A 14,099-nucleotide genomic window follows, 5' to 3' on the forward strand; every position below is an offset into this window, starting at 1 on the left:
GTATTAGTTAATTGTTGAAATTTATAAATTTTAAATTCCGTAATTAGTAGTAAAATTATTCTGATCATATTTGAAATCGTGTAATATTATTTTATCTGTGATAGTAAGAAAATAAGCGTAAGCGCAATTTTAACTTTTAACATTTTTAACACAACGATTTATCGAGTTTATAAGTCATACGCCGCTTTTAGCTTGGGTCTAGATGGCGCTATGTGCATTGTCCTGAGATTATTATTATTATTATTATTATAAAAAATTATGGATTCCATAGCAGGAGGTTGTAAAAAAAATCCAACCTTTTCTTAATACAGATTTATTATAATTAAAATATGATATATATACAATACTTGTAGTTCGAAGTTAGAACACACAATAAATACATTTATAAAATTATATAAAGAATATTATGTATGTACCTATTTACAAAAAAAATTGTCTAGTAAATATCTATCCATAACACAAGCTCTGTTTATCTTAGATGGTGCTGTGTGAATTGTCCTTAAAAATATTATATTACTATATTCTTCCCTCAATTGTTATTAAAAAAATCTAGCATAAGTCAAAAGCATATTTCACAAAGAACAAAAAGGAAAAAACTTACAACAATTATGAATAGCTATGATAATATACGAGTTATAAATAAATAAATATGTGAAGTGGTGATTAATGTAAATTGTGAAAAATTAATTTTATTATAGTCACGATATTAAGTAAACCAATCTTTTGAACTTTGGAATAATTAACGCTATAGCGCGGTGTTTATCATCTCACCACTGTAGCATTATACGTATGATGTGATGAGGTCTCACTACATAATATCTGTGATAATATATTGTTTTTTATACGGTCTGTGTTAGTATACCGATAAAATAATTCTTCTTCTCAATTGGATGTATATACCTAATTGGACGGTAGGGAAAAAAAAATATTAATTTGTTCGGAAAGTAATTTCGTTTTTTCCTAACTTAGGATTTAATTGTATTTTTTGCACTCAACTTCACACTTATGCCGTATAATTTTTTATGCTTTACATATAGCAAGGCTTGTGTCTGAAAAATTCCAACTAATTCTACGCAGTAGTTTTTGTGTGCTTTTAAATAGAGGAATAAGCAGCATTTTCGACATATCATACTGTTTTATTACAGAAAGGGCAAAAATGCTGTTCAAGCTAGAAAGAAATTGACCGATCTGTTTTGAGAAGGTGTGTTAACAGTACGCCAGTGCCAGAACTGGTTCGCTAGTGGCGTAGTGCGAACTAGTACAATTAATTGTAATTTTTCACACACAAGCCTTGCTATATAAGCTCTCAAATCATATAAAAATTATACGGCTTAAGTGTGAAATTGAGTACAAAAAATACAATTAAATCCTAAGTTAGGAAAAAACGAAATTACTTTCCGAACAACCTAATATAATGTAAAAACTTGACGTTCATAAGCGGCTAAAATGTCCTACATGAATAAATGATTTTTGAATTTGAATTTGAATAATTGTATTTATTGTAGATTAGTAATTTTCTTTGGTAGTGTGCTATATGGCTTATTAGTAACGCGTAGGTACATTCGACGCACATTTTATTCGTCGAGGGACGTAGATTGATTTCTGTTATCTGATTAACACTGATTTAATCTTATTATCTATTTAATATTTGTGATATTTGGTAATAAATTTAAACACTTAAAAATATAAAGTTACAACGATTATTTAAATTCATTTGAAGCAACACGCAAGCTTCTTGATCGTTCTTCTTATGATGAGGCAACTTTCCGACTGAGCGGTAGATAAAAAGAAGGGTAACTATGACTATTTAATGTGCTTAAATTAAGTTTATTTGAATAAATGATTTTCTATTCTATTCTATTTTGGAGAGGTAAACTAATGGGAGTATGGCGAGTGTTGACAGATATATTATAAGTGTAGCCACAACGCGAATAAAGACACGAGCAAAAGTTAGTACAGTAAAAAAGATAGATTCAGTTATTCGTACCGCAAATTCTAAACACGTGTCTATTCAGCTCTCGTAGTCAGATTTAACAAGATACAGTTAGATATGATACTCAGACGGATCTGTCACCTATTGTGCTGCCTCCATTGTGGAAGCGTCGAGAACATCCTGAGTTATGGTATACACGCCGAGTTCAGCAAGCATCTTGAATGTTAATAGTTAAATCTTATTTGACTAATGATGGTGCGTAAAGTCCGCTTAGTTATTATTAACGCTATTAAACTGTATTATTATAATTAGAGCAAGAAAATCATAATTGTACATACATACCTATTTTTATGGATGACTAGCTGTATCTGCGAGGTCGTCCGCGTGGAATTTAACTTTATTTTTAAAAAATAAAAGAATTTTTCTAAAATAAATGTAGTCTAAGTTACTCCTTATTACATCAGTAATATGCCAAAAAAATTCTGTCAAAATCGGTCCAACCATTTCAGAGACTAGCCGGAACAAACTGACAGACAGACAGACAGACAAAAATTGTAAAAGATGTTATTTTGGTGTATGTACCACCACCATGTAAGTATTTATATTCATATGTATGTAGTAAAAAGCAGTTATTACAATATTACAAATAGACACTCTAATTTTATTTATATGTATAGATTATTGAATGATGCACCCGTTTTAGGATAATAAAGTGAGCATAAAATCAGGTGACTTGGCCGATCTTGGCTAATGGCAATTTACCACGATGGTTACCAGGGGGAACTGCGTGGAGGTCGACCTGAGATGGTACATTGCTAGCAATGGGATTATTAGTCCATATTATGTTATCTGTGATATTATTAACAATACCTTCCCCTCCTTATCCACGGGTATGTGCTATAGCATATCTATCTGGCGGATATTAGAGCTAACATCAGAGTTATACGTCAACAGTCCTTTTATTTTATTTATCTAAATCATATTAATAGTTATATTTTCCTTGCCTATTCTCAATAATATTCAATTAAATAGGCCGTCAATATGTACGTCATGCTAGATAGAACACTAAAAAAGCGACAAATAAAACAAAGAACAAATTTCCTTCTATTCGTATGTAACATGAAAAAAGTGAAAAAAAAACGCCAGTGATGGAAGTCCATTAATCAGGTTTGGAAATGATGTTTTTTGCCATGCTCCATATCTCGTCGTCGTAACCGTTTCCGTTTCCCACTATTTATTTTTTTATATATAAAAATACGATCCACTACTGTGCTTTCTCGATTGTAATATTAGTAAATGTAAATGAAAATATATATCTGTATATTAAAAAAAAAACAACAATATACAAAAAAATGTGTTCATGTAATGCACCTGCATTTAATGACCTCCATGGATGTGATAGTTGAAATCCATTAAAAACATCAAATTGTGAATTATCTCGTAATTATATATTTTTATAATAATTTTAATCAACGATGTAATAAAAATATGAAGATAACATACGATCGTCTTTTGTTTTTTTTTTTCACATTTTTGCTCTCGAGAACACAGAGTTCTTTATTTAAAAATTATATATAATACTTATATAGTATTAGTAAAATTAGTTAATAAAATGAAACACTTTTAGTGTGTCTTTAGTAATTATTTTTGTTGGAGTTTTCAACAATACATATCTATGCATGAACAGACGCCCGTGATGTTTATTTGTAACTAGCCGTGCCCGCGGTTTCACCCGCGTCAAACTTATAGCCTTTATGTTATTCAGATAAGCTATATTACAGTAGTTTCATTAATATCCGGTCAGTAGTTTTTACGTGAAAGAGTAGTAAACATCCATACTCACAAACTTTCGCGTTTACAATATCATTAAGATAACATTTACTACGTACCTATATTTTTATGTATAAATGTCTTATTTTATAGTTTTTATTTTATATTGAAGAATAACAATGGTAGAGAACAAAAATCATTAAATAGTAATGGCGCGCTTTCATCACGTACCGTTCGTTTCAGGATGTGTCTCCATTTTTTATTAACGTACCGAGTAAGATATGAAGGATAGTGAACTCCAAATTAAAGACCCATACACCATACAACATACATACAATATTAATGTATGTATTTCTAACTCATAGTAATAATATGCAAATGTTAGACACTGCAAGGAGCAGGACATTCGTTTTGTATTAACTTTCGTGTTAAATTAAGTTATGTAAATTATTTATATTCTTAACCGGGTTACATCACTTGACATTTATCATTATATTTCGCCAAATTTACATAATATCTTTTTAAATTATAGCCTATGTGTTATTCTAATGTATAAGCAAAATAACTGTAAAGTTTTATCAAAATTCCTTCAGTAGTTTTTGTGTCACACGTCCATCCATCCAAACTCACAAATTTTTGCGTCCATAAAAAGCAAGATGTTGGTGACTTAATTAGGTGAGACTGAGGTACCCATGCAGAACACTTTTTATTCTGCCTGAGTGTAATTTTAAGACATTTATATATATTGCATCACAAGAACAGATATAGTTTTCTGCAGCTTTCTTATATCTAAAAAAACGCAGTCGAAGTCGCGAGTAGCAGCTAGTTTACAACAAGACATTGTAAGAACACGATCTCTGTGTCGCTAGTAATAGCTAACTTACCATAAGACATCCAACTTGCAAGAATCTCTGTGTGCGTGAAGTGGAATTTTCTTCTATAAATTATTAGTAGGAGCATAAGGCGCCCTCCAGACGTTACTTTACACCGCTAGTATCAAATAGCAGGCAAAACACTCATTACACTATCAAGACGTGAACTATGGACCAATTTTACTGTGTTATTAATTACCAGATTATTACTACAGTAATATTTATTAGGTATTCAGACGGCGTCGATGATTTAGCGGTCTACTACATCCTTTTAATTCGGATGGTCGCTGTTTCAATTCCTCACATCTTTATAACATTGTATGTGATTTGATTATTGTTTATATATGTAGGTCTGGGTATTGTATATATAAGTATATATATATTATGTATATATTTACATAGAATGCTTAGTTTCTTAGTTTGGTACTAGAAAAAAAAATGACGTCATCTATTATTTTATGAATAAATTAAATAAGGAACTAATATTTTTCATTAATTATTATTTTTATCACTTACTAATATTATAAACATTAGGTTGTTTGTCATTATTTTGTCATATAATAAAAAAATGAATCACACAATATTTCGTCCAAATACACTTAGAGGAGTTTCTTATGTCTTTAAAAATGCATTAGTTGAAAATAAAATAGTCAAAGACATTTCTAATATCTTTTAATTGATATTTTTAGTGCTTGTTTTTTTTATTTATTTGCTCTTTTTCTATTATTAGAATATTAATAATACTATAATGAAATCTAAGCTATACTCTATTTTGTTTAAATATAATTATTTCAAACGAATTATTCAAGAGTAGATTAGTTTTCAACTGGCAATAAAAAAGGAGAAAATTACGTAATATCTACTATAATACTTAAATTCATACTCCATCAGTTATTTCGGTTTCAGTCCTGTACCTATTAAATTCTTCAAGAGTTTAAATACGGTTAATAAAGGCATAGATAATATAATATTATAACGGTAATGTTTTAACAGTATTTATAAATAAATAATCCTGGACAATTAACACAGCGCCATCTAGCCATATGGTAAGCAGAATTTGTGGTGTGGTGTGGTACTAGACAACTTATATAAATCTTATATATAAAATTCTCGTGTCACAATGTTAGTTATCATACTCCTCTGAAATGGCTAGACCGATTTTTATGAAATTTTATATACATATTCAGTAAGTCTGACAATCGGCAACTATCTATTTTTCATACCGCATAAGTCCATCGTTTGTCCATCCCTAAACATATTTTTTTTTGTTTTTGGGCAAAATTTTTTATTAATATTTTTTTAGTATGCGTCATTAAAAATTACATACAACCCTAAATTTTCACCCGTCTAACATCAACCCCTATTTTTTATAGTGTTACTAATTTATATGGCAAAACAACATTTACGGGATCAGCTCGTACTATATATATTTTTAGAATATATAGAAAACACCCAGACAGATACAAACAATCATATTCATAAATACAAATGCCAGCGTGCGAGATATCGAATCTACGAACAAATCTATAAACCATCAAAAACAATTCATAGGGACCTCGTCTGTTGCCAATATGCTTAAATATTATGCATTCATCATTGTGACGTTATTTGTGTAAGATTAAATGTTCGTAACGGATTTAATTGGACGATTATTAATGAAAACCCTATTAAAATACAGAGGCTCCATTGTGGAGTCACGTGTGATTATAGCACGTGATACATGATTAAAATTATTATTTCATTTATATAATACAGAGATATATGTGTTATTATCTGTGACGGCCTCGGTGGTCCAGCGGTTTAGGACACCGCTGTACATACAATGGTCGTGAGTTTGATTTCTCGCACGCTACAAACATTTGTATTCATGAGTATGATTGTTTGTATCGGTATGGGTGTTTACTATTTATTTTACGAATATCAGTCTAGTACTCAGAACACAAGCTCTGCTTACCGTGAGCCTAGATGGCGCTGTGTTAATTGTCCAGGTTATTTAATTACTTTTAAGAATCATCAATCGTCTTATATCTTTTAAATTACGCAACGGATTTTAATACAGTTTTCAGCGATAGATAGAGTTATTTGAGAGGTATATTTATATCTGTAATATATGCATGTTATAGAATAGATAGAACTATAGTTTAGGATATAATAGTACAAGCCGAGATTTGTAATGCCTCCTTTCGAAGCCGGAAAAGGTCGCTAGTATATATATATACAAAGTGTAGTGAAAGAGCGAAGCCTAAAACCATTGCTTCATTTGTTTATTTACATTTTATCTGATCGTCTTAGAGAAAATTTGATTTGAAGAGAAAATTTTCGAGCGTACGTCGGTAGCTGAGGTTCAATATTAAATTTAGGGGAAAATCAAACATCGTTTTGAGAGCGTTGTCACCTCGTGGTATACTAACCTGACTCCCTAACATTCCGACATGCTAAAGGTCGTGACCTCTCATGAAACAATCTGGAATAAAAAAAACTATGTGTGTTAATAAAAAATAATATAAATATTTCTGTTCATATAAATTTAACAGTCTCCTTACATGGGAAAAGAGGTTTATGTCTGCTGAGCTAGGCTCACACACCAGGTAGCTCCTCCCCCATCTCAACAATATAAGAGACCTCTTCTCCAGAACAGAACGCTCCTTTCATCTCAGTGAAGTCCTCACTGGACACGTATACGTCAAGAGTTCTCTCATGCGCTTTCACATCACCGACAATTCATACTGCCCATGTAATGGAGACAGTGAGCAAACGTTTGAACATCTCTTCAGTAATTGTCCTATTTTTGGAAGAGCCCGTTACGACCATATGTGCCATATGCACAAGTGTGCCGAATGCATAAAATTGACTCCCCTTACAAGTTGACCAGTATCATTATGAAGCCGGAAACTCTAGCTTCTTATGATGCACTTGTTAAAACAACAGTGAATAATTTAAAAAAGATAACACGTAAGTCTATAAATGCGTAAATACATAAAATATATCTAATATGTTTAAAGATATAAAAATAACATATATATGTATATATAAATATAAACTATTTCATATATCAATAATGTAAATATATATATGTGTGTCATCTATATAAATATATAATAAACACCTAGTGAAACACAACTAGCCCTACGAAAAGTTCTGCTGTATGAAATCGCAGCTGAAGTCAATATGTTAATAAGAAATAATGTCAGTGAAACAAATAAAATTAATCAACATCATTGTCTGCCTTTATCCCATTATTTGTGGTCGGCGCAGTATGTCATTCTCTTCCACTGCTCTCTATCGGTCGTCATATCGGAGCATACTCTTCTTTTATTCATATCATCTTTCACACAATCCATCCATCTTTTCTTAGGGCGTCCCTTCCCTTTACATTCATCAATGTTCACATTATACACTTTCCATAAGACATGGTCCTCGTTACTCCTCAAAACAAATAAAATTAATAAAAAAAATATATATAAGCGCTTTGAATAGTCACTTTTTTATTCTACGGCTAATTCAGTATACAGATCCAGTTAAGAAGAAAGAGCAAGTACTTGCCTGTTGCTCTTTTAGCTTAACGCTCTATCTTATTATATTTATATTATAAACCCGAAAGTTTGTGAGTATGGATAGATAGATGGATCAATGGATGTTTGTTACTGTTTCACGCAAAAAGTACTGAATGAATTTTGATGAAACAAATTGTAATATAGCTAATACATCAGAATAATACATAGGTCATAAATCTCATGCTAGTATAATTATATAATGCAACTTTAAAATTTATAATTCTGTGTGAATACAAACTACCAAATAGCACCAATTCACAAAAGTATAGCATTAAACATTTCTTATTAAAAAACATTCATTAAAAAACTAGACTAGTTACAGTAATTAAAGCATATGAATGTTTATAAATAGCACCCCTTCGATAGACCCCCTGTGCCATTCAAAATACACTCCCGAGCAACCAAATTCCAAATTGACTCGAGCTACCTCTACATTCAAATATTGTTCTGAATAAAAGTATACAACATTTAAATAAAAATAATATGTCCTTCGAAAGCTTGAAACTTTTTGATTTTATGAGATGTTATCATTATTAATGTTTAAACTTTAGTATTTATAGATATTAATAATATTCGAGTATTAACGTTACGACGGCCTGAACCGAGGTTTAAACCCCTGAGGTAGACAGAATGAAATCGTAAAGATGATAGCAGGAATAGGTCTTCAATATGGACTCGTAAAGCAAAGGACAGAACAGAATGGAAATCTTTAGAGGAGGCCTATGTCGGAAGACAAGCTGTACCGTTTATCATCATGTAATAATTAAAAAAGTTTTTTTTTTTTTTATTAACGTTACGACGGCCTGAACCGAGGTTTAAACCCCTGACTCCACTCTTCTGAGTGGAGTCAGGGGTTTAAACCTGCTTGACGGTTACGAAATCGTAACCATCAAGCAGGAATAGGTCTTCAAGTGTCATACATCATGTATATTACATTAACAGTATCATTAACATTACTATTATATGTTTAAGTGTCGCTAAGACATTATATTCCAGTGAACTGAGATGGGACATATGCTTCCGTATTCTGTATTTAACTGCTAAATCTCACCTTCCAACCAAAACTTTACAAACCAATCTGCGCAACGCTACTGTCTCACCAATGAAATTAGTGTCTTAGGCGACTGTGTTCAAAGTCTGGCAAGTATAATCGTGAAGGTGGTAACTCCGGTCATTGACCTCCAGTTACGTTTCTAACCAATGTTGAATGTCAGGTGAATTCGCGACATTTGCACAAAATATCATATAAGCTTCACGGTAAAATAAACTCATAATTCTTAAGCTTTCCTCCCGTTTTTCCTAATGGTGATATATGTGAGTTCGTTCAGCATTTGTTATTATGATATATGGAGTCCTCTACACGGTTATTTATCCATTTTCTTTACCGTTACTCGAGTACCGTATTAACCTTGTAGCGAATCAAGGTTTCGTAATACTACCCTCGTTTCTTCAAATAACTATTAACTTATACTTACAGGACTTGACTTTATTACGCTACTAGCAGTGACCGCGATGTCACCCGCGGTAAATTTCAATAAATATAGCCTGTATTATTCTGATGCATTGCGTGAAAGAGTAACAAACATCCATACTTACAAACTTTCGCATTTCTTATTTTAATTAAGATTAAGATTATTAGTTCCGTTTTCGGTCTATTAGATCTGTACATTATTTGTAAGACATATGTAATATGTAATATATAATATTACATATTTTTGAGTTTGAAGGAAATGACAATTGATAATTATCATTACATAGTATAAAATAAAGTCGGTGTCGCTGTCTGTCCGTCTCTTTGTATGCTAAAATCTTTAAAACTACGCAACGGATCTTGAAGCGGTTTTTTTAATAGATATAGTGATTCAAGACGAAGGTTTATATATATAATACACGTACACCCGTGCGAAGCCAGAGCAAGTAGCTAGTTACATTAATACTCATTATATTAATTATGCAATATAATATGAAGATTATATGACTGTTGATTTTTTTTTCTTTATATCTGCTTACTCCATAAAAGTTTTATAATTTACGTATAAATAGTATTAGGTTATTAATCTTTGGGATTTTGAACAAAAATGTGATTATAAAATTGAAGTTTAAGATATTTTTTTTCATTATATCTATATTATCCCAGACAATTTAATTAGTGTAGGTACACTATTTAGGTAGCCGTATTTGAGATAATTGTGAACTGTCTCGTTCTTTCCCATGTAGGCGGGAGTAACATTGTCATCCACTAACAAAAATACTTTATAGTTAAAAATGAATCGTCCTTAAAGTTTAAAAATGTGTCATGTATTCCAAACATATAGTTTGAAGAAACGACTTGTTATTGTCACGTGCAGACTGCAATTATTTCTGATTGACAGACACATCTCAAATACGAGATATTCTTGATACCTATTTTATATGCTTTTACCACTGAAGAAAGAAGTAAATATTAAAAATATATAAATAAGGTATTTTTATATTTAAAAATTCTTGTCGATAATCATATAACTACATAACTAATTAATTTTTATACACCATAAATACACAACGCCTTATAGTTTCAAAGTAAATTGAAGTTGTATAGTAAAACATAACTACACTATATACATATTCTATATACATATGACGGTCTCATTGGTCTAACAGTTTTAGCCCACTGCCTTACTTCCGATGGTCGCGGGTTCAATTCCGTGCACGATACAAACATTTGTATTTGTTATTATGTTTGTTTGTAGGTACCATTTATGTGCATTATGTATGTATTTACAAAAAATGTATCTTTGTATTTATATCAGTTATTATATTAAAATATATTTTGATAGATATGCTGTTAACACATAGATATTTATTTGTCTGTTCGATCAAAGATCAACTGGTATTGTATTATAAAATGTATATCAAAACATAATAATTTAATTTAATAATTTATAACTGTGTTTGAAACAATACACAAATTCTACATATACTATAATAACTGAAATGTATCATACATTTATATGTAATTAATATAGAAAAATAAAAAATACCATCTAACATTTTTTTACATATTAAAGTAAAAAGAAACACATTACTATTGAATTTTTTTGCTGATCGTCCCTATATGAAATGATGTTTCAATATTTTTAACAATAAACATTTATGACAAACCTGATAGATAGTGCTGTTAGGGTTGTCAAAATAATTTTATGTTTATAATTTTCCTTATTAGTTAATTACTTGTACCAATAACTTACCAGAAATAATACTCAGTATTTATTTAAAAAGTGAGCGCATTTTACCTATGTATTTATATTTAAACAGTGTATGTCCTGTATTCGTTGTTATACAATGTTTAAAAGAAGTAATCTTTAATATGTATATAGTTATTGAGGTTTGTTTTATGGTTATGCGTATTAGACTTCGTATTTTTTTATACTACAGTAATGGTAAACAATCCTACGTCCCTTCAGGTGGTAAATACTGGTTGCACAGGACTCCTTACATTCGGGCCGCTTGCTGGCACATTTCTTATTTTTATATATTTATATTTTTATGCGAATTTTGTCTTGTTGCTATAGTTTTGTTCTTCCTTTTGCCTTTTACAATACGATTACATAGTTACTGTAGTATTTTAAAGGGAACGAAATAATTACAAGTGCAAGCAATAAACACATATTCCACTTTTATTTTCTTACCCTCACATAATAGATACTTAATCTACCGTCTACTACAGTTACGACATATATTTTTATAATATACTGTTATACATTCACATTGCGTCTTTAATTATCACCATCGTTGGCTGCACCGACCCCAGCGCACTACATATAGTCCCATACATTGGTGGTCATTACCTTCTCCTTGATTGAGTTTAAAAATAAATCTATATTTCTGTAATCAGGTAAAAGTTTATTTGATAAGAATAAAAGCTGAGTTCTAAGTTTCTTGTCGATTTTTCTTAGTTGAAAGCGCTCTGAACTGACGGCAGATTCTGATTTATCATAATATATATAGATCTACCCTAGATATCGAATTAATTTGATTTGAATGGTCATCATATCCCAGAAATATCAACGTTATCCCATGCATATACACTATACAGGTTCATATTGGCGATTCATAACAAAGTTTATAATTATATTTTTGAAAATAACATAAATAAGTCACAGTTTTATTTATTTATTTATCAAAAATTACATAATCTCAAGGGTAGAAAATAAATTAAAATACATACGAAATAAAACTCGAAAGTTTTAAATATAATGTTAGTAACGACTTATTGTAAGTTTGCCAAATAGTAATGCATGCAATAAAAAGGTAGAGTTACAAATAAATTTTGGCACACAGAGATATAGTTGCAATAATTTATGTGTTGCTATGTGACAACCCTACACTGCTTAGCGGGGGTGTACTAATTCACTCTACCTTGGCATCGTGCCAAAGAAATAGGTACCTTATTAAGTTATGTTAGTAGTCCATTTAATATGACTAGATTAATGATGTCTAATGATGGATAAGGTAGATATCTAAATTTTGTCTATTTTCTATACATTTATTTATTTACCTTTGTTGCATTATCTTATTATTAATATTATATATACGAAAATTTGTAAGTATGGATGTTTGTTAGTCTTTCACGAAAAAACTACTAAACGGATTTTAATGAAACTTTACAGTAATATAGGTCAGAATAACATGCAGTGTATAAATTACATGCGGGTGAAACCGCGGGCTCACCTAGTCTAAAATAAATGTACAATTGGCAAGCTTAATGCCATATGGCATTTTCTACAAGCTAACCAACATTCAATGATATCACAATTTTTATGACCCAACTTAAGAAAAGGGGTTCTAATTTTCATGCGTTTAAATAAGATCTTATATTCTATATATATTAAATAAGATCTTATATTAAGATATATATATATATATATATATATATATATATATATATATATATATATATATATATATATATATATATATATATATACGTCGATCTTCATAAGATAGACATTACATTGATGAAGCTGCGTAATAAGTTAATAAAAATGCTTCAGTGTTTAAGTTTTAATAAATTTCTAGAAACATATTGCGTACATTGATGTAATTATAAAATAAATATTCACAATTTTTTTTTAATAAAATCAATATTATATTGACATACTATTTAAAGGACATTGTAATAAAGTAATTTTTTTATTGGGAGGTTTAGGCTATTCTCAGGTACTTAGACCAGTAGCACTGCGACCTACATAGAATCATTGCCCTCGCTTTTTTCAGAGTTTGCTACCGAGATCCATCAGGGATAAGAATTGAAGGACATTCTTAAGAGCGATGGTTTTTATCTCCTTAGGATGGAGTGTAAACTTTCCAAAGGAGATATTTTATTTATGCATGAGTGGGTTACAACACATATGATATGTAGTAGCATTATCTTCAGCTATATAATAAAGCAAATTTTACATATAATTAATCCTAATAATATAATAATATTCATGAACAATTCACATAGCGCCATTTAGTACCAAGTTAAGCAGAACTTGTGCTATGGGTACTAGATAACTGATACAAATATATAGATTTTTTTTTCGTAAATACATACATATTATACATATAAAACACCCAGACCGATACAAACAATCATACTCATGAACACAAATGTTTGTAACGTGCGAGAAATCGATCCCGCGACCATCTGATCGAAAGCAGTCTAAACCACTAGACCATCGAGACTATGATTTAACAATAATATAACGAAACGATAAACGAATCGAAACTAACCATATCATCTATGATTTAACAATAATATAACGATTAATAAATGATTAATGTTTTCATTTAACGAATCCATTAAGATATTTAACACGTTAGTCATAGCGGTGATCGTTGAAGTCTTTTATAAGACACCCGAGAGCACATGGCAAGGTCAAACACAATTGAAAAGAAGTACAGTTATATAGATTTTATAGTTTTTTTAAGTGATGATAATATAAT

This window comes from Achroia grisella, unplaced genomic scaffold, assembly GCF_030625045.1.
Source record: "Achroia grisella isolate CSIRO2021 unplaced genomic scaffold, CSIRO_AGI_Agris_v1 utg918, whole genome shotgun sequence".
Lineage (NCBI taxonomy): Eukaryota > Metazoa > Arthropoda > Insecta > Lepidoptera > Pyralidae > Achroia > Achroia grisella.